This window comes from Terrapene carolina, unplaced genomic scaffold (genome assembly GCF_002925995.2).
Source record: "Terrapene carolina triunguis isolate 2854851 unplaced genomic scaffold, T_m_triunguis-2.0 Scaffold35022, whole genome shotgun sequence".
Taxonomy (NCBI): Eukaryota; Metazoa; Chordata; order Testudines; family Emydidae; genus Terrapene; species Terrapene triunguis.
The window spans coordinates 9,927,187-9,949,132 of NW_020699373.1; the positions used below are offsets into that span (position 1 = coordinate 9,927,187).

At 44.4% G+C, this 21,946-nt stretch overlaps 1 pseudogene; it reads right to left on the bottom strand.

Moving 5' to 3' along the window:
• Positions 1 to 2,765: 2,765 nt before the first annotated feature.
• On the bottom strand, positions 2,766 to 2,939 carry LOC112117243 (annotated as a pseudogene).
• Positions 2,940 to 21,946: the final 19,007 nt, after the last annotated feature.

Here is a 21,946-nt window from a genome sequence, read left to right on the forward strand (position 1 = left end):
AGACTAACAGAAGTATTGGAGCATAAACTTTCGTGGGTGAATACCCACTTCGTCAGACGCATGTCAAACATGCGTCTGACGAAGTGGGTATTCACCCACAAAAGCTTATGCTCCAATACTTCTGTTAGTCTATAAGGTGCCACAGACTCTTTGTCGCTTCTTGAGGCTTGTTCGAAAAGGGCTATGATCAGGACACGCTGCAGTGCAGAGCGAAGATAAAGGAGATGAGGCAGGTGTACCATAAGGCAAGGGAGGCAAACCGTCGCTCCGGTGCTTTACCTAAGACCTGCCAGTTCTATAAGGAGCTGCATGCTATCCTTGGTGGTGATCCCACTTCCACTGCTAAGAGCCCTATGGATACTTCGGAGGGAACGGAGGCGGCGGAGAGAGGACCTCACCCAGAGGACAAAGTTATTGATGAAGAGGTGGAGTTAGACAAGGATGTGCCGGTTCTGGCAGGGTGGCCCGGTGGGGCAGGCAGCCAGGAACTGTGCACCACTCCAGAAGTGTCTAGCCAGTCACAGCAGTCACTCTCCAGGGAGCAAGAAGCAGGAGATGAGACGCCTGGCAAGTGGCTGTGGTTTGTGTCGTGCGGAGGTGGGTTCAGAGTATAGAAATGTGACAGGCTGGCTGTGTTTCTGTGAGCTGCACATTTCCCTGTGTAGCTAATCAGTACAGCAGAACAGGGTGTTGATGCACGCCAAGATCTCCTGCTGGGAATCCTGCAGAGAGATCTCCAGGAAAGTTTCCTGGAGGTACTCGGTAATCCTCTGCCGCAGGTTGCGTGGCAGAGCAGCTTTGTTCCTTCCCCCATTGTAGGAAACTTTCCTGCACCATTCGGCAATCACTTGTGCAGGGACCAAAGCGGCACATAGGCGAGCAGCATAGGGAGCAGGGTGGAAGCCACAAGCGTGGAGTAGATGTACCCTCACCTCCCTGCTTGTCCTTAGCAGTGAGATGTCTGCTAGAATGACCCCTGCCTGTGGAAAAGTGTGGGAAAATTTTAGAATTTTTTCAGAATGCTGCACCACAACCCTTTCAGAGAGCGTGTGCTCTTTTCCCCATGTGGAGCACCCCACCCCCACGCCAACACTCACCATGCTTTGGCTGTTCGCGGAGATGTGTGCCTGGTTCTGCATGGTGTAAGATCACAAATGGATGTCCCACAGGAATGTGAAGGCTCCCACTGAAGTCTTTTTTTCAGTCAGTTCTTCACATCCATTTTTTTCTCAAAGTGTTTACAACCTTCCTTGACAGTTACTCTCCACTCAGGTCTGTCCTCGGCCATGTCTGCGAAGTTATCAGTATTTATGCTGCATGGTGTGGGATTCTGCCTAAGAGTGTTTTTGATGCGTTTTCATTGACCATCCCTCCTGCGCTCTCTGCGTTTCAGCTCACCACAGAGAACTTTTTTCTGGCATCTATCACCACCCAATTTGATAACATGACCTGTCCACCTAAGCTGAGTTTTGATGATTATTGCCTTGATGCTGGTTGCTTTTGCTCTTTCAAAGATGTTAATGTTTGAGACTTTGTCTCACCAGTGGACCTTCAGAACAGAACGGAGACAGAGCTTGTGAAGTTTTTCAAGTTGCTTAATGTGTCTGCTGTAAATTATCCATATTTCACACCCATGTAAAAGGGATGCTAGCACCACTGTGTTGTATATCATCATTTTTGTTGACTGTTTGATAGTGCGCTAGTTGAGGATCCTATGGTAACATTTTCAGAAGGCCTGGTTTGCCTTTCGTATTCTGTTTGATATTTCTTGGTCCAGGGAACCGTCACTCGAGATATTACTGCCAAGGAATGTAAAGTGATTGATGCTCTTTAATTCTACACCACCGATGGCGATGTTTGGCTCAGTGGTAGAAGGAGCTGGCTGGAAGTGGACTTTGTTTTTTTTCCAGGCTGATGGTGAGTCCAAACTGTTTAGGTGCCTCTGAGACTGTCAAGGATGAGCTGTAGGTCACTTTCATTATGACTAAGTAGACACAATTATCTGCAGAAAGTTCCTCAAAAACTTTGGAGACACCTCTAATGGTACACATTCTGCCAATCCAATACAGCAGTTTCCTCAGGATAGAAAAAACAAGGCACATGAAATTGATGTTATGACACTCGCTGACAGAACTTTCAGCGCCCACTGTCACCACCACACCTGATGCTTCATCAACTTGTCAGGAACACTCTATGCACAATAAAGGGACGTTTTTATAGGAGCTCAAAAGTTTGGATCCTGAAACAGAGAGAAGCGAATGCAACTCATTTATTTACAATTGCATAACAGTGTAGGCTTGTGCAGTATCTCTCCCATGCTTCCTTGAATACACCATGGCACCTGAGTGTTTTTATATGGAGCAGTCACAAGATGCTGTAGTCAGTACATATCTCTTGGTGAGCTGTAGGAACAGATAAGACTCCAAAGGTATATGTATAACTTCACACGTTATCAGGTAAAGGGGCATGATTGCTTCAGATGTATGAATAGTAAGCAGGGCATGTTGCTGCATCTCCACAGGCACTGATTCATTCAGGAACTGGATGGTGATTCTAATACCACAGTTAAGATCCACTTGCACTCATTCACAAAGTACAAGAATGTAATAAGAAATAGATTTACAAAACGTCCCCGTCAACATGTTAAGGACACTGTACAACATAAAGACAATATAAAATTCAATGGACATATTATAATAAGAAACAACCCTCTGAGAATTCAATCCCATTAAATACTAGTGTTGGCAATGCTATGCTGTCGGTACTTATGATTTCAGCTTGATGAAGCCGATGTCCTTGGCGTACTGGCGGAAGCACTGCCAGCACATGTTCAGCCTGTACTTGCGGATCAGGCTGTGGCGGTTCGAGCACATGCGGCACGAGCGGGAGACCTGGCCGAACTTCCTGGGTTGGCTCCAGGAGAGCTGCTGGTGACCCATCCTGCCCTCTGCTCACACCGCGCCGAAAGAAGTGTGTTCTGCTACTGGAAACTTTATTTGTATTAAAATGGTCCCAGTAATTAATAACCTAACCTGTACCATATTACAATATACCCCTCCTATGCTATTAATGTGAATGCCTCTTAAAAGTACCAAAAATTAGTTAAATAACAAATGTGGTATGGTACTGTATCCCACTGCTAGGACTCAAATCATGGGCGAGGATTAGAAAAGACTCTTGTTGGGATGACAGCATCCAGGTCTGGAGTATGTTCCATATCCCCTGGTACAGTCCTGGAGCCAGAGGACATATTAAGGCTTCAGGAGTATAAGGCTGTTTCATTACCATACATACATTTACTGAGATGCGTATAATATTGGTGAAATATTTCAGAGATTGGCCGCTTGTTTTCTTGGCATTGGCAGAGCAGAGTTATGTCCCCGTGTAATAAATAAAGTGGGGGGATAGCTCCCTTTGATGGACACCCAGCCAGCCAGCTAGCTGTATAATCCCTCCTGGTAGCTGTTCTTTACTTGCTTTACCTGTAAAGGGTTAAAAAGTCCCCCAGGTAAAGAAAAAAAGTGGGCACCTGACCAAAAGAGCCAATGGGAAGGTAGAACTTTTTAGAATTGGGAAAGAAACTTTCCCTTTGTCTGTTCTCCCTGGGCTAGAGAGTCAGAGCAGCCATGCTATAAACAGCTAAGCCAGGTATCATTATAAGTTATCAGATCATGCCTAGAACTACTTATCTGAACTCCAATGTGTAAGTCGATCAGAATGTTAACTAGATGCGATTAGGGTTATTTCTTTTATTTCTTATTGGCTTGCGGATTCCTCTGTTCTAACCCCAGATGCTTTTGTTTGCTTGTAATCTTTAAGCTGAACCCCCAAGAAAGCTATTTTGGGTGCTTGATTTTTGGAATTGCTCTTTTAAAATCTAGCAAAAGCCTAAGTTCCAGATGTATTTTCTTTCTTTTTGTTTTTAATAAAATTTACCTTTTTTTTAAGAACAGGATTGGATTTTTGGTGTCTTAAGAGGTTTGTGCATGTTGTTTGATTAGCTGGTAGCCACAGCTAATGTCCTTTGTTTTCTTTCTCAGCTCTTCCCCAGACGGGGGTGAAAGGGCTTAAGGGCACCCCAGAGGGAGGAATTCCCAAGTGCTCCTTCCTGGGTTCAAAGGGGGTTTTGTTGCATTTGGGTGGTGGCAGCGTTTACCAAGCCAAGGTCAGAAAAAAGCTGTAACCTTGGGAGTTTAATACAAGCCTGGAGTGGCCAGTATTAATTTTTAAAATCCTTGCGGCCCCCACCTTCTGCACTCGTAGTGACAGAGTTGGGATTCAGCCTTGACACTCTGTTTCAGTCTTATATTCATCCTGCCCAGAGTACAGCAGCAAAATCATTGGACGAGTGGTACATTTGATATAACCCCAACACTAGGCCTTAGCATGTGGATGGGGAGTAGATAATCTAGTGCACACTGGACTGGGAGCATCTCAACCTTGTCTCACTTCTGCAAGCTATTGTCTCTGTAGAAACTGGGCTATTCAGGAGCATACAGCTGGAAGAGGAAAAGGAACATATGTTGCTATGAACAAGAGGAAACACATGCAGGTAGTGTCCTAGTAGAAGGTTATTTAGATACTAAGCTATTTGAGGGTGGGGGGATTGGATGATATTTTGTGTCTTTTACAGCACTGAACATGTTGTTGCTCAGCAAATGAATGATAATTAATAATACTTACAGATATGTCAGTGTACACTGCAGATAGTCTCATCTCAGTAAAACACTTTAGTTCAATGTTGACTTGCAGGTTGTTACATATCAGCTGAAATATATAAATCAGTGAGCCACAAACTCTGTGCTCAGATGTGCAGCTTTATTGTCGTTCAAAAATGGCAACGGAATCTTTAAACTTTCACCTCAGCATTCCCCCAAACCTGGGCGCGAGGGATCAGAACGTCGATAACACAATGACATTCTCGAGCCAGCATGAGCAGAGAAAGCCAAGGAGGAAGGAGAGGCACAGCTCTCATAAGTGTACCCACCTGCATGCCCCAAGGCAGAACATGGCTCAGTGTGTTGCATATCTGTGTGGCAAGCAGCGTGCATAGAGCTTATCACAAACAAAACACATACGCACCCCTTTGCTTTGTAAAAATGCCTGCATGCCAGTGCCCTCTGGTCCATGCAGCAAACAGCGGTCAAGGTTTCCAACAAATTTTCCTCCGTTTTTTTCCCTGTGACACAATCATCCTATTTATTCTGGCTACTGCCACGGCTTAGGAGAAGTGGGGCTCTCACTATGGTCTACCCATGCTGACTCTCTAATATCAGTGTGCTGTCAGCATTCTGAGGTGAGCCAGGAACAGAGGCACTGGAGCTTAGCTTGGCCTGCCTGTGTGCTTGGACCATATGGCTAAGGGATGTTTATAGAGTGGAGCAAGCCAGCCAGCCAACCAGCATCTCTCTGCTTTCAAAAGCAGCTCAGGCTTTCCAAAGCTGCTTTTTATTAATTATTATTATTTATTATTATGACCTCTGCTCTCTGTATGTTTATTGTACCCCCCCTCCATTTTATCATCTGGTTGTACTGGACCCCTCCTGTCCTTTTATTTCTCTGGAATGAGATCGTCACTCTACTCTGGCCCTTTTAAAAGGGCCAGAGAGGTATAAAGGGGCTCTAAAAGGGCCTCTCCAAGGACCCTCTCACAAGCCCTCATGGTGTGGGCAGGGCCAGTGATGGGAGGGCAGGTTTGGGACTCCAGCATCCAGCATTGTGGCCTATAGGGCAGCCCAGGGAGGCTGCTGTCACTTATATAAACCCCCAGGATTGTCTAGGCCCTCGGAGCTGCCCAAGCTTTAAAACCCCCAGAGTTCCCCCTCTCTCAGGGCTGCAAGTTCTGGGCTACCCCTGAGGCTCAGAATCTCACCCCTGGATTTTAAGCTGGAGTTTAAATGTATTTCACTGTATTTCATAGGAGCCAGAGTGTCTTGGCTGGCTATTTTAAAAATGAGTTAATATCATTATAACTGTTGTAAATAAGAACAATAGGCCATTGTTATTTCACTTTGGGATTAACAGTTAAATTGGGGAAGACTGTATGCAGTCCTACTCTAAGTGCCTATGAGGAGTACTTACCCTGTTTACCCCACCAGGAGTACTGAGGCCATGTGTTCAGCACAGCATAGGACTACATGGGTGAGATTCAGCTTTGTTTACTCATGTAAGGTCCGATCCAGCTTCCACTGACTTCAATGGGAATTAAAACAGTCGGAGGACTAAGCCTAGAGATCTCTCTGTCTCTTCTCTGAGGCTTGGTCTACACTAGAAAATGAGGTTGGCTTAACTACATCAGTCAGAGGGTGTGAACGTTGAGCTGGGCTCATTCCCCATGTTGACAGTGCTTGGTCAACGGAAGAATTCTTCCAATGACCTAGCTACTGCCTCTCCAGCATCTTAAGTGTAGATGAGCCCTTTCATAGAAGATTTTAAGGATCGTCATCTCGCCTGTGTGTCGTGTCTCTGTGCAGTATAGTGGTTGCAAGAATTAGTAATGATTTGGATACCCTATGGAACCATTGACTCTGTGTGGGGGGAGTCTGTATTGTGGGGACAGGCCGGGATCAGCTTTGGGAGAGGAAGCTTATACAAAGAGAAGGCGGAGTGCAGGGCAACAGTTGTAGCCTTCCTCTGTCCTTGCCTACAACACACCTAGAAAAATGTCAAAGAAAAGTACCAATTCGCTTGGTACTTTGTGAGTACCAAATTTCAAGCAAAGGTGGCTTTTTGTCTTTCTGGTAATTTTAACACACAGAATAACCATTTCCGCCTGAAATGTTGCAGAAAGAGGCAATTTCAGGAAGCCCAAATAACTTGACAACATCTGCTCTAGGTCTGGTTAGTGTTGTAATTTCCTCATCAGAGTTCATCCTGAAGTAAAGTATTGTCATTTCTTGCAATGTTGCTCTGAGGAGCAGTCGTCACTGAAAAACAAGACCTTAGCTCATCTACACAGTGAGTAAGGATGATACATGAATAGGATGGCATGCAGTGCTCCAGGGTTGCAGAGATCTAGGGCCCTGAACCACAGACCATTGAAGTCTATGGGAGTTTTTCCATTGACTGTGCTGGGCTTTGGATTAGGCTTTGAGAGAATGCCCCTTTTGAAAGTAGTGCTTAACCTTTAGCATATTTTAGATTTTTGTTTCTCTTTTTTCTATTCAAGTTTTAAAACATTTATGGCTGGATGTTGAAAGGATTATGAACAAGTCCTTTTGCCTGACAAACCTGCGTGTGGAGAAACATTATGTATATGACTGAAAAACTTGCTATATCATCACAGGATGTATCTGCACAAATAGAACGATTGCAAATCTGGCTTTCTGCTTATGCAAATTTGCAGGTTACAGTAACACAAGGCACTTCCTATATGCACAGAGCCAGGTTTCTGTGACTTTAGCTCATGGTGAGTAGCACTTGCTCACTTGTGCGGGATCTTGCTGAAATCGTTATCTTCCCACTCTTTGAAATTTCCCGTTTATAGAGTAAGGGCCAATCTGAAGCACATACTCAGCTTAAGTAGCACTTACTATTGCAAATAGTCCCACTGGCATTTTAGTATTCATGGGCGTGACGGGCTGGACCCCCTGGGATGTCTCCTGGTGTGTTGGGACGCCACTGAGTCAGACTATTCTGCCAGCCTGGGCCCCCTTTTACCTGGTCTTGCTGGGGTAAGCTCCCCAGCCTTTTCCAGCCCAGCGCACAGGCAGGGCCACACCCAGCTGCACAGAGAGACAGAGATCCACTCTGAGAAGGCTCAGCTTAAGGGGCTTGCCACAGCACCCAGATGTTGACTCCCCCCCCCTTGGAGTACAACCCCAAAATTATATGAAATTCGCCTCTTCCCTCAATGTGGATGAGGGTATGCACACTTCTTGCCCCCCCCCCCCAGTTAGAAATCACATAAACTGGGTTATATTGTAAATCAGAAATAAATTTATTAACTATAACTATAATTTTAAGTAGTTAAGGAGGTAGCAGAAAGAACAAGGCAGATTACTAAGAGAATAAAACAGAGCATGCAAACGTAAGCTTAATACACTAAAAAAACTGGTTACATGTAAGTTCTCACCCTAAATGTGGTTCTAATAATCTTTTTCACAGGCCGGATGCTCTTCCAGCCTGGGTCCAGTTCTTTCCCCCAGTTCAGTCTTAGTTGTTTCCAGCAGTCATCTTGGGTGGGGTAGCCGGGGACAGGGCCGGCTCCAGGTTTTCTGCCGCCCCAAGCAGCAAAAAAAAATAAAAAAATAAGCCGATCGGCGGCACTTCAGCGGCAGCTCAATCTCGCCACTTCATTCTTCGGTGGCAGTTCGGCGGCGGGTCCTTCACGCCGTCTCTTCCTCTTCGGCGGCACTTCGGCAGCAGCTCAAAGAGGGAGAGAGGGACTAAGGGACCCGCTGCCGAATTCCCGCCGAAGACCCGGATGGGCTGCCCCAATAGCGGACGGAGTGCCGCCCCTTTGTATTGGTTGCCCCAAGCACCTGCTTCCTTAGCTGGTGCCTGGAGCCGGCCCTGGCCGGGGAGAACTGATGACCTGGATTACCTCACTCCCCACCCTTAAATAGGATCTGCATAAGGCGGGAGTCCTCTGTTTCCTAGTTTGACCTCACCCCACCCCCCAGCTTCTCGTGGAAAAGTACATAATTCAAGATGGGTTCCAGTATCAGGTGACATGGTCACCTGCCTCTGTAGGGCCCCTGTAGTCATTCTTCACAGGCTGACCCACATGTTCACAGGAAGACTAAGCTCTTTTACACTCCATTGTCTCTTGCTGATGAGCCATAAGCACTGTCTGGCTTTTTCATTGTTGTACCTGAAGTGTTAGCAAGGGGAGTCACCCAAAGTAGCATAGTTGAAATACAGATACCGAGTCAATATTCCTGACTTCAGATACAGAAATGATACAGTTATACAAACTGGATAATCACATTCAGTAAATTATAACCTTTCCAATGATACCTTACAAAACCCATCTTGTATAAAGTACATCTCAGTTATGTCATATTCATATCATAAGCATATTTTCATAAAGAATATGGAGTGAAGCGCCACAGTAGGATATTTCAGATAGCTATGGGGCGTTTTTATCAAACCTCCTCTAAGCTTTCAGGTCCAGGCTCCACATAAAGAGCTGGAGACCAAACCACCAACAATGCCAGCACTGTTTACCTGTTAGCTTGTCACATGACCATCTCTGTGTCTTCTTCCCCATTGCCTCTTATGCACCGAATACCCTTCCAGAAGTGATCTGTCTCGTCTCCTTCAAATCCCTCTTCAAGACCCACTTCTGCAGGGATGCTTATGAGAAATCAGCCTACAAATGATGGTTTGGTTGAGGGGCAGTTGGAGATAATTGACACTTGCTTTATCTAGTTATAATAATGATAATGAAAATGTACATATGTATGTAAAGATTGTATATATTTTACCCGTCTTCTCTTCCCTCTCCCTCATATCCTCTGCATGTTGATTGCCTTCTTAAATCAGCAAGGCCTGTATGTTTGTACAACACAATGTGGTCCAGATTCTGACTTGGGCCTCCGAGTGCCACTGCAATGTAAGTGCTAAATAACGCTGATGCATACTCAGAAGTCTCTTTTTATTGTGTAATACACTGCGTGCTCAGTATGGTCAAGTATCTTCGTGGTTTTGATGTTCTTTCCTGATGGCTCATTAAATTTGATGGCCTGTCCTCTGGTGGGTGTCTTCCCAATGCACACCCAGTTGTAATTGTTACATAGTCCATATTTCTAACTTTAGATACAGAAATGATACATGCATACAAATTGGTTAATCACATTTGTTAATCATAACCTTTCCAATGATACCTTACAAGACCCATCTTGCATAAAGTACATCTCAGTTATGTCATATTTATATCAGAAGCATATTTTCATAAAGAATATGGAGTGAAATGTCAATAATCATATCTGAGGGATTACAGGAATTACTGGAACTAGAATTATCAAGATATTCAGTGTAGGTATGTGCATAACTGCAAAATCTGGGTATTACCTACATGTTTGCAGAGCACTTAGCAAACCGGATACTCTATTGGGGCTTCTAAGCACTAATGTAATATAAAAAAATAACACTTTTGTAATAATCTTCATCCTACCTCTCCCTTTGAGCCTCCTTTTCTTTGTTTGTTGTCCTCCCATGTTGTGCCATATCTAAAATCTAGACCTGAAGTTCTTTGAGGCATGGACCAGTCTGACTTGTTCTGCAAAGTGTGTGATACAGTTTTGAGTAGAAAATCAAAATACATAATAATTACAACGAACCCAGCAGATTTGTATACCATTAGCATATTTGTTGCAATAAATAAAATTTGAGTAGATCACATTTATCAAATTAGGGTTATTGTATGGACTTGGGAATTAGTTTCTTAATAGTCCACAAAAACTACAAATAATTGAAATTCATACATGAAAAGCTGAAAGTGTTCACTGTCAATAAGGAAATGACCTGATCTGTTAAGTGCAAGGTCATTGTTCAATTACATTTGTATGGGAAATTGATTTATAATTGTTATTAATATAGCTGAAGAGGGAAGGGATCACAGAAAACCCATAATGCTCAGTGCTAGACAGGGCCGGCTCCAGGCACCAACCTGGCAAGGAGGTGCTTGGGGCAGCCGCTCCGGAGAGGGGCGGCACGTCCAGCGATTCGGCGGCAATTCGGCGGACGGTCCCTCACTCCCACTCGGAGCGAAGGACCTCCCGTCGAATTGCCGCCGCAGATCGCGATCGCGGCTTTTTTTTTTTTTTTTTTGGCTGCTTGGGGCGGCCAAAACCCTGGAGCCGGCCCTGGTGCTAGATATAGATGATGACCAAATCCTGCAGTTCAGATACTGACGTCAGTGGGAGTTACAAAAGCAGGTTAGGGATCTATGTGCTTTAAATGTATCCATAGAGCATATCTACTGAAGCTTTTTTAAAACTTGAGAGGATGAAACCAGAACATTTCAAAGGGATGCTCTAGGACAGTGGTTCTCAAACTTTTTTTTTCACGGACCGCTTGAAAATTGCTGAGGGTCTCGGCAGACCACTTAATGATCTTTCCAAATGTTGTTTGTACCATTAGCTAACTATTGTAAAGCGCTTTGGATAAAAGCGCTATATTAAAAAAATAATTAAATTTTTTTTGTTCTACAAATAAAAGCACACAACTCATATTTTAATATCAGTAGTCTTACCTTTCTAATGCGATGTATGTGCCCTCTCTCCCACGCCGCAGCAGCCCCCGAGCTGCGGCTGGGAAGGAGGGGGGTCTCTCCCTGGCAGCCTCATCCCTGAAGCTGGGGAAAGTTGCCTCTTTCTCTGGCCGCCGCAGCCCTGCACGTCCCAAATTCCCCCCACCCCTCACCCCAGTGCCCCCTCCCACCTACCTCCTATTCCCCCGAAGGCCACCACCTCAGCTTACATGTGCGTCTTCTCAGGGGCCAGGCACCTAATTAGTGGAGCCACGCCTATGTGGCTTCACTAATTAGGTGGGTGGCCCTTCATTCTCTTGTGTGCGGCCGCCCAGGCGTGCACCTTAGAGGGAACTATCCATGGACCACCTGAATGGAACTTGCAGACCACTGGTGGTCCACAGACCACAGTTTGAGAACCTCTGCTCTAGGTGCATGGCTTGGGAATGCTTTTTTCATATCCATTTTTTTAAAATTTTGGGCCAGATCCTTAGCTGATATAATATGACATAGCTGCATTGGAGACAATGGAGTTGCATCAATTTACCTCAGCTGAGGAACTAGCCCATTGTGGTTAATATTCTCTGTAATCAAAAAGAGCATTGATTGAGCTTTTGAATCATGTTTATTAGGTATTATGAAAAATGTCTACTAAGACTCTATGGTTTGTCTTTTGGCTTTGCTGATAGTCAAACATTGGATTGCTCTATATGCATAGGATACCCTATCCCAACCACTCATGCATTCAGAACTTGGTTAATTATGCTGATGTTTTTTTTTTTTAAATGATCTGGTATGGGTAGCCATACGAAAATAAGGGAGAGCTATGTGTTCTGTCTTTTCTGGAATTAAGGAATTTTTCTGGAATTAGAAAATTATTCTTTCATATTTCTGAACCAAATTTTCTTTGACTGTTCACACCCCTTTCCTGTTTGCTGTCCGTTAATATTTTAGTGAGCAGGTTTATGAGCCAATCAGCAAATTGTATTCAAATATGATTGAATTACTGTGGACACAAGTTTCAAATGTGTAGCTAAGAATCACACTGGAAACCTGTTTCTAATAGTTACACTCTTCCAGTTAGGGAAGAGATCCATACCATGTGTCCAATCCAAACAGCTCCCTGGAGGCAGACCTGTCTGGGGTCCCCAGAAAGAATGCAACCCCCATTCCTAGACTCACTGAGCAACAGCGAAGTTAGAATCAGAGTTTCTGCAGTTTGGTTCCATGCTATGATCCCATCCCACTTTTTTTCTGCCCCACCCCTGGAGGAACCTGCACCTTGTCCCTGTTCACTGGGGAACCATGGGAGGCACTGTGGACAATCATTTCTGGAGCTACCTTAAGCACACTGCCACCTGTGTGTAAGTCAGTGGTCAAATGCCTGAATCTTGCCAGACAGCTTTGGGGTTTTGTTACTTGTTGAGAAAGCCCATTGCTTCATTCTGTTCTCAGCAATATCGCCCAATGACAGTCAGTTTACCAGCTCCACTTTCAGGATGTAGCTTATTCTGTGAGCAATCCCATTTTCATCAGTGAAAACGCCAGCAGAATAAAGTACTATGCCACGTGATTAAGGGTGGCCATATCTGACCCTGAGTTTGCAAAGCGCTTCAAACAGATCAGTGAGGTGTAAATGTGAAGTAGAACTAGGGGCTCAGAAATATTGTGGCTGGTTATTTTTAGAATTTTGCATGTCAAGACCAAATGTGCTTACTTGTTTCCTTCTAAGCCATTTCACTCTTGCCCGTAAGACACAGTAATTGTACATTCACATGAATAAGGAAATTTGTTCTATTACATAAAATTGAGTTAGTTTCAAGATACCACAAGGAGTCTCAGTAGTTTACTGAAACTTTCTATGATCATTAGGCCAGAGGAGTCACGCCAGCTCTAGTCAGTAAGACGTATTTAGGTGAAATTGACATCAGTACAGATGCTGGAAGGGCCGGTCTTAGGCATGAGCCAACGGGGTGGCCGCCCAGGGTGCCCGGAGGTCAAGGGGGCGCCATACGGCAGAACAGAGATGTGGGGTTCCAGTGTAGTGTCAGAAACTGCTCCCTGGGGAACGCCACTTGGAGAAGCACCCAGATTTCTCCCTGCTTGCTCCTGGCAGAGGAACATGGGGCGGGAGCGGTGACACCCTGGTGACAGATACTGCTCGCCCCCCCAACGTTCCTCTGCACCCCACGCGGGGGCTGGGAGGGGGCAGAGCAAGGAGCAACACCAAGTGCTCCGTGCATCCAGGTCATTTTCCCCACCTGGGCTGGGCTGTGAGGTGAGCATCAGGAGCTGCTGCTCTGCCCTGCCCTCCCCTTACGCAGCCCAGGTGGGGAAAGTGACCTGGGTGCAGGAAGCCCTGATGTCGCTCCTCGCTCCCCCAGCACTGTCCCCTAGGTCTGCGGAGAGGAGCAACGTTCGGGGGGGCGGGGGGAAGCGAGCAGCAATGCCAGCAGCTCCGTGCATCCAGGTCAGTTTCCCCACATGGGCTCAGGAGGGGAGTGCACGGGTTGGAGGGGCAGGAGGGATGCAGGGTTGCAGGAGGGGGGGCAGGGGTTGGGGGGCAGGAGAGGGGCAAGAGGGAGATGCAGGACTTGGGGGCTCAGGAGGGGGTGCACGAGTTGGGGTTGCAGGAGGGAGGTGCAGGAGTTGGGGGGCAGGGTCTCAAGAGGGGAGTGCAGGGGTTGGGGCAAAGGGGGAGTGGGACGCCCACAGGGGCCCAGGACAATGGTGGGGGCATCGCACCCACGAGGGCCAGGGGTGCCAAAATACAAGTTCGCCCAGGGCACCATTTTCCTTACGGCCGTCCCTATAGCAGCCACCGCCCACGTTGTATCCTCTGTGAGGTAGGGGGCAGTGTTTTGGCTAACAGAGCCACAAATATAGCAGGCCCAGTGGCTATATTCCTGCACCTCTTCTTGCTTAATATCCCCATTTCCCATGCTCCCACAGAGAGCTCCTGTGGAGTTTATCTCCAAGGCCCAGGGCCTGTGCAGCATCCCTGCTTCCCACCTCGAGCGTTGGAAACCACCACAGTGCTGCTGTGTTTTGGCCCTTCTTCAGTCAAGGAGCTGGTGTCCCCCAGCAGATGGAAAGTATAGACTGCCTCAGCACCCAGCAGCGGCTCCTAAATAATAGCGCTTTAAAAAAAAAATGGAAAAGAAGGAAAGTTGAATGGACCCAATAGTCGTAAATACCAAAGTTTAAATCCTGCCCAAGGTGTCTGGAGGGAACACGTGGGGCTGTGTGTGGGAGGTGCAAACTGCCAGTAAATTCTCAGACATCCTGCTGCTGTAGGACAGAATAGCACAGGGTGCTCCTGGGGAAAATGTGTTTGGGCTTGATCCAAAGCTCATTGAAGTCAGTGGAAGGACTCCCATTCACTTCAGTGGACCATGGATCAGACCCTTAGTGACCAAGCTGACATTCCTGTAAGAAGGAGCATCAACCATCCCAGCTTAACACATGCTGCAATGTACATGGTGAGAGGCTGACCAAGCCTCCCAGATAGCAACCCACAAGCCCTGAGGCTGTGGAGCACAGTGGGTGCAGTAGCCCCTTACTTTCTTCTCCTTTGAACATAGGAACATAGGAATTGCTGGTCTGGATCAGACCTCAAGGTCCATCTCATCCAGTCTCTGACACTGGCCAGCACCAGATGCTGCAGAGGAAGATGCAAGAAACCTCTCATTAGGCAGATGTGGGATAATATGGCCCCACACTAGGTTTTATTCTGATCCCTAATAGTTAGAGATTGGTGTAAAGCCTGAAGCATGAGGTTTAATATCCCTTCCAGAATTTACGTTAGCATTAACAATCGTAACCCTGGGTGTTCTTGTTATCCACAGATCTAGCCGTGCCTTTTTGAATCTCACTAAGTTTTGGCTTCAACAACATCCTGTGGCAAGGAGTTCCACAGCTGAATTACGTGTTGTGTGGAAAAAATATTTCCTCACCAGGTGAGAATTGTGCCGTGGTGTTAATTGAGGTGCACTGGGTGGGAGTGGTAGATGGAGGGAGAACGGATCTCAAGGCTTGATTGGGCCCTGAAGATATCCACACTGCAGACTGTAACACATGCATTGCGACTATGAGGGAGTGAGAGAGGCCAGTGAAATTCTCTTTACTTTTTTTTATAAAATTTTGAATGGGGGGGGGGGATTTTGTTTTATTACATTTTATCTTCAGGGGCGGGGGGAGATGGGTCCTGCTCCTGGGAAGTGGGAGGCCCTGGGGCCATATCTGGTCCTGCCATGGAGGGGTGGGCTGGAGACTGAGCCTGCCCTATTCAAGTGAAGAGAGGAGGGTTGAATTCACCCCTGTGGAAAGACCCAGCACAAGGTCTATGCACCACTTCAAGTCCCATGTAAACCCTCAAAACAGGCCTTAAGTGGTGCACAGGTTTTGTGCTAACCCTTGGCTCAGGGATGAATTTCCTCCTTATTGAGGTTTTGTTGAGGAAGGTTCATGTGAAGGAAAACCTATGTTTGTTTTAAAACCATATTATCACTTTATGTGGTGGTAGAAAAGTGTGCAAATCACCAATCATTTTTAAATTGTTAAGCATAATGAAAATGGAAAGTTGCTCAAGAAGGACGAAGCCGCCATCTTGACTTTCAGCTGGCAGTTTGGAAGAAAGGAATGTCAGTGCAGGAGAGAAGCTAGAGAATTTCACAGATGTTTTCAGGTAAGTTCTGTCATTTAATGCATTTTTAAAAAAAAATAGTGGTTTAATATAAATATTTTCTATGGGTGCTTTTCTAGTAAATAATACTTTGCATTTCAGTGGCATCTTCCAAGTGAGAAAGTACTTTGCAAGCAATTAATTTACGCTCACGAACACTCCTGTGAGGTATGGCAGTATTATTAGCCCAATTGTGCCAACAAGGAAACTGAAGCACAGAGATGTTAAGAGCTTAAGTGGAATTCCTGCTTGAAAGCAGCTTAAAATGGCCGCACTCCTTGAGAGACACTAGAACCATCCATGCTTTATTAAAATATGACAGTAGCTCCGGTGTTTCTACAAATATTTTTAAAACGTGTATTGAGATGGATTCTTTTGTGTAACAAATATTATACCTTGGACAGCCAAATGAATACTGCAACTTTCCTCTCACAACTTTGACAGTGTCCTTTTACTTCAGGCTCTGTTATAAATTGTCTTTATATTTTAATTAATGTAGGAAAAGCAAAGATTGGAAAATATGGATATAGAAATTTCACAGTGGAGGAAAAAAAGAACCAAACAATTGAACGTACTTATTTTGCATGCAATATTCTGTCATTACCTGCAGCTGACGCATAATGTCCCTGTAATTCTAGGAGACTATTATTCAGTAACTGAACTATTTAAAGCCCTTAAAAATAATGACTAATAACACACTTATTTAGAAAACACATTCTGGAATGCCCATCTTAGAACTTACTAAAATGGATATAGTCATGGAGACAAATTCAGTGCACACACGTCCGCAGAATTTTAAGAAACATATTTAGCACGTGAATGTTTATGCTCATGAAGGGTGCATATGTGAACCGTGCTAAGAAATGGCAAATCGCAATGACAGGATGATAAAATATTGATCACTATAAAAGATAATGATGTTCAATCCAATGATGCCATGTCCAGCCATATGTCACCACTTCTCTGGACCTACACTTGATCCTCCCCTTTCAGTCCTTGGCCTTTCCCTTCAATTCACCCCTTCGAGCTCCTGGTTCTGTGCTTGGAACCGTCCCTTTCCATCCTTGTTCCCAACTTTGTCCTTTCTCCTGCTGGTGCGTGGCCTCAGCTCCTGCCCTCTTTGTTCTAAGCCAAAACCCTATTGGCTCCTCTTCCAGCCCTTGCCATACCCCCAGGGCCGGCTCCAGGCACCAGCCCAGCAAGCAGGTGCTTGGGGGCAGCCAACAGAGAGGGGCGGCACGTCAGGCTCTTCGGCGGCAATTAGGTGGCGAGTCCCTCAGTCTCTCTTGGAGCGAAGGACCTGCTGCTGAATTGCTGCCAAAAACTGAAGCGGCGGCGGTACAGCAGATCGCGATCGCGGCTTTTTTTTTCTTTTTGCTGCTTGGGGCGGCAAAAACCCTGGAGCCGGCCCTGCATACCCCTTTAGTTCCTGCCCCCACGACCAACCAGAAGACCTTCTCCATGGATAGCTCATGGTTTGAGCATTGGCCTGCTAAACCCAGGGTTGTGAGTTCAATCCTTGAGGGAGCCATTTAGGGATCTGGGGATTGGTCCTGCTTTGAGCAGGGGGTTGGACTAGATGACCTCCTGAGGTCCCTTCCAACCCTGACATTCTATAAGGGGAAAGTCAGTAGATTTTGAGATAAGGTTCTTGACTGGGAATTCAATTGGTTAACCTTAATGGGATAGGTTCAAATCCAGGGCAGAAAAGGCTCAGAGGGGCCAGGAGAGGTGGGATCAGGAGTAGGCCTCCGATGAATTTGAGTGAAACCCATGAATTTGCTCTGTCAGTGTTAGCAACCCGTTTAATTTGTTTTCTGCAAAAGTTTATATGTGTGATTTTATTTGCAGAAATGTTTGCAATAAGTGAAAATCTCACAAATACCCACATGGATATTTGAGTCATCCAGCTAGGGAGTTGAAACAATATCACGCGACTTATGTGATCAATCGCATGGCACAAATAACAAAAAGCCAATGGTCAAAATAAATAATTCATGGATAATCCATATTAGGCAGGACAGTGAATAGTTTCAGGTAACAAAGAAATGTGTTAAAAAAAATCAAAGACTGTTCTTTGGCTAATTCATGAACAGAAAAAAAGAGCTAATATTGAATATATTATGTGCAATGAAAAATCCCCCATCTATAGTAATTGCTGCAAGGTTCAGCTGCCCTCACTTTCCCCCCCAAAGTCCCTTTTTGGTTTCACAGCTCTCCTTATAATTAGTGTAAATTCTTTGTGATTACAAAAGGAAATAAAATAGAATTACATTTTCTCATAGCCTCTTCTCAGCAGTCAAGCTTCTATGGATACACCTGCAAATGGACCTGGCTATTAAAGGGACTGTTTGCTTTATGAACCTTAAATGGACAAGGGTCAACTTTTCAAACTTGGGGAGCAAGGGAATGTTTTTTAAAACTTATTCCATTAACCAAAAGGCGAGAGAAGGAATAGTACATCATGTTCTCCTATTCACCTTAGCCTTCATCTCCCATCCAGCTCCACACTTTGGGTCTCATTCTTTGCCTCTGAAGCATTCATGTGAAACTCGTGGGGAATAAACAAACAACCAACCCTCTCCCATGGAAAAGATTAGGTCTCTCCAGCAGTCTCTACCACGTGATTTAGATTACTACGTGGACAGCCCTGGCCCAGCCTCTGCTTCACCTCTTTTGTCATTGTGCTGACTAATGAACAAGTTATGCTGGCAATAAGGTGAGGCTGCAGCAAGGTGTTCTGTTTTCTCCCAGGCTGGGTTTTGTGTGGGGCTCGTTGTTTGCTGCAGAGGATGATGAAATGATTTAATGAGAACATTTGTTCCTTACATTGAGCTTAAGAGCAAAAGGAAACTCATTTTATTTAGTCTACATCTTTGAGATGATAGTGAAGTAGTTACCGGATCTGTCTGGGAAAGAAAACACTGATTTCTTTTCAGCTGTTCTTGGAAATGGGGAATGAAGCATGGTGATGTGTAGGTATTGCAGCTATTTATGGATGCTAACCTTCAGAGGGCAGTGTTTTAACAAAAGGTCCTGCCTATCACAGGAAGATGACTCATAGGGCTGCTCCTGGTCCCCCATCAACAGAGGCTGGAAGTAGCTTGGCTACTGTCGACAGAACTAAACTGTGTAAGACCCTTTAATAATAGTAATAATAATAATATACACGTATGTGGTGCAATTCTGGCAGTGCTTCACATAGATTTAAAAAGAAGCCGTGGTCCCTGCCCAAAAGACCTTACAGATTTTAGAAAAGCAAAGCAAAAGGCGTAGGGAAAGGTGAGATGAAGGTTAAATAGCTGTGTACACACATCACATTACATAGAACGCAAAGCATAAACGTTGTGATGATTTTTTAAAGCAGAAACTGCTATCGGGCAAGAAGGGAGAAGACAGCACAAGAGGAATAGTCAGCAGTGGGCAACAATTATATTTAGGACAAACGTCTGCCTCTCTTTGCGCCCCCTGTTCCCCTCAAAAAGAGAAATCAACATGACACAATGTTAATTTCTGTCTGTATTCCGGCTCCCCACAACCCTGTGCACAACTCCTTCTGCACAATATTCCCACCACAAGAAGTAGTAATATGTGGAAGCAGTTGTGGAAACACAAGGACTATGGTATGTTCCAAAATGGCTGAACAGCACCCTGAAATGACCCTCTACAACCAGAGGTATGGAGAAGCTGTGGAGTGGTATTTCCCCAAGTGTGGAAGGAAGCCAAAATGGGGCAGGAAGATGTGGGGACCATTCTGCCCCACCCACAGTTCCTCATGTGGCTACAGATTTACAGACATGTGTGAAAGTGTAGCCCCAAACAAGAATATGACTCATTGTGATAGGTGAAGAGGAACCTGAACGGTCCAAAATTCTGAGCATCCCACAGAAAGGTTAGCCAGGGATGTCAGTCACCCTTGTCATTTAATATATGTGTATATTCACCTACACATACATGATGTTCTTTTTGCAGTGTTCTAAGAATAGTTTTCTTACGAATTCAAAGTCCTGTAAGCTTGTTTAGGGTCTGTAATTTCCTTGCTCCCGTACATGCACAATCCACCATTAGGATGGCTGCGTCGGGGACTACCATTGGATTTAATATTTCTTTAGGCCCCAACAAAGCTATATTCAAACATTTCTGTATTTAATTAGCAATAGTTCACCAAAGCAATAAACAATTTACAGGAGGGACAAGGTGGGTGAGGTAATATCTTTTATTAGCTCAACATCTGTTGGGGAGAGAGAGAAACTTTTGAGCTTTCACAGATCTCTTCTTCAACAAAGATACAAGCCAGGAGTGGCAGCTGTGTCCTGAGAGCGGCTAACAAAATGGAATTAACATTCCATCACAGTACATACATTAGGGCAAACCCGAAGCATCTGATTCACACCAAGGTGTATCTTGCCTCTAGGTCAGCTTGATGAGCCACCACCCTGTGGGAAGGAGGCAATCTTGACAGGTATGCAACAGAGGAAGTACTTTATAGTGTTTTATAAAAGGTAGTATTTACATTTCACACTAACAATGGACCTTGGGACAGATCTTCAGTTTCTGTGAGCTGTCATAGTTCCAAATGATTCAGCAACTGAGAATCTAATGCCTTGTTTGAGAAAATACATCCTGCTACTACTCCTAAATCCAGTGGTCATGCATTCTTAATAGAATCCATATTGCAGAGAACAGGAGCAGTGGCTTGTGAAGAATGTATAGAGAAGAGATGTCTTATAGCTACCTCAAATCTGCATATAACATTACCATTTATTGTTAGCCATGCTCCCAAAGAATCAATTAAAAAGTGTATTTGAGTTACATATTGATACCAATCCAGACCATCTCTGAGAAATATTAGGTCCCCATGAAATGGTTCAAATATTTTAAATCAATCTTCTCTGTATAAATCACGCATCAGGAGGTGGCCCTTTTGTTCCCCTCTAATGCACAGTAAGGTGGCCAGATCTCTGTTGGGTAGTAAAAACACAGGAGAATTTGGCTCCTTTGCTAACCTGACGTTATTTGTACCAACTGTGTATTTTTTTATTTCTTTTGGTCAGAAGAACAGAAATTCGTGGTGGTGGTGTTTATTAATGGCATGACATTTGATTTCTGTGGGAATGGAGTTAGATTTCTATTTCATCAGGTTTAGTCTGCTTAAATGAAATAAGAGATATAGTGTTAGGATGAACCAATAAAAGGTATTTTATTTAAACACAGTCAATTCTTAAACATGCCCCTAAGTTAATAAAAAAAAACATCTAAGGGCTTGTCTATATGGGGAAATTGACTGGAATCAGCTATTGAAGAATAGCTATTCTAGAATAACTCTCTCTCTAGATACTTATTCCAGAATAAAAATGCCTTTTCCCTATTAACTTAATCCACTTTGGAAATCAAAAAAGGCACTTTTATTTTAGAATAAATGTCCACAGGGAGCTATTCTAGAATGGCTATAGTGGACTATCTTATTCTGCAGTAGCTATTCTGGTCAATTCCCCTGTGTTAGCAAGCCCTCAAACATCCTATATCCACCATATTATCTTACTTCCTTTTCTTCTGCAGGGTAAAGGTGGGTAATACAGAAAGCTATTTCCCATTCCCTCTAATTAAGGAAGGGGAACAATTCATTAAATATTTCACTAAGGTCATAATCCTGTTTTCATGACAATCCTTTGCAGCAGAAAATATTGCCGGTTTAAAAATACAACAAATTCACCACTAGTGTATGCGAGTGTAGTGCGTTGATTTAAATAGAGTTAAAGTTTCTTACACCAATGTAAGTTTTTGTTTTGTGACTCTAAATGCAGGATCCAACAGAAGACCATTTAAGCAAAAAGCAGCTTCCATTAGCAAATGGAGTAAGAATAATTACAAAAGACATGTGAAAGGTAAAACTGATCATTTAAAGTTATTTGCTTTAATTGAAAGTTTTTCCTATCATAACAAAGTTTCTGTAAGAAAATACCATGGTTGGTTTGAGGATGGGTTTCTGCACATTAAACTGCCACCATGACATGAGATACAATTACAGTATACTTCCAGTCATCCAAAACCCTATAATCCAAACC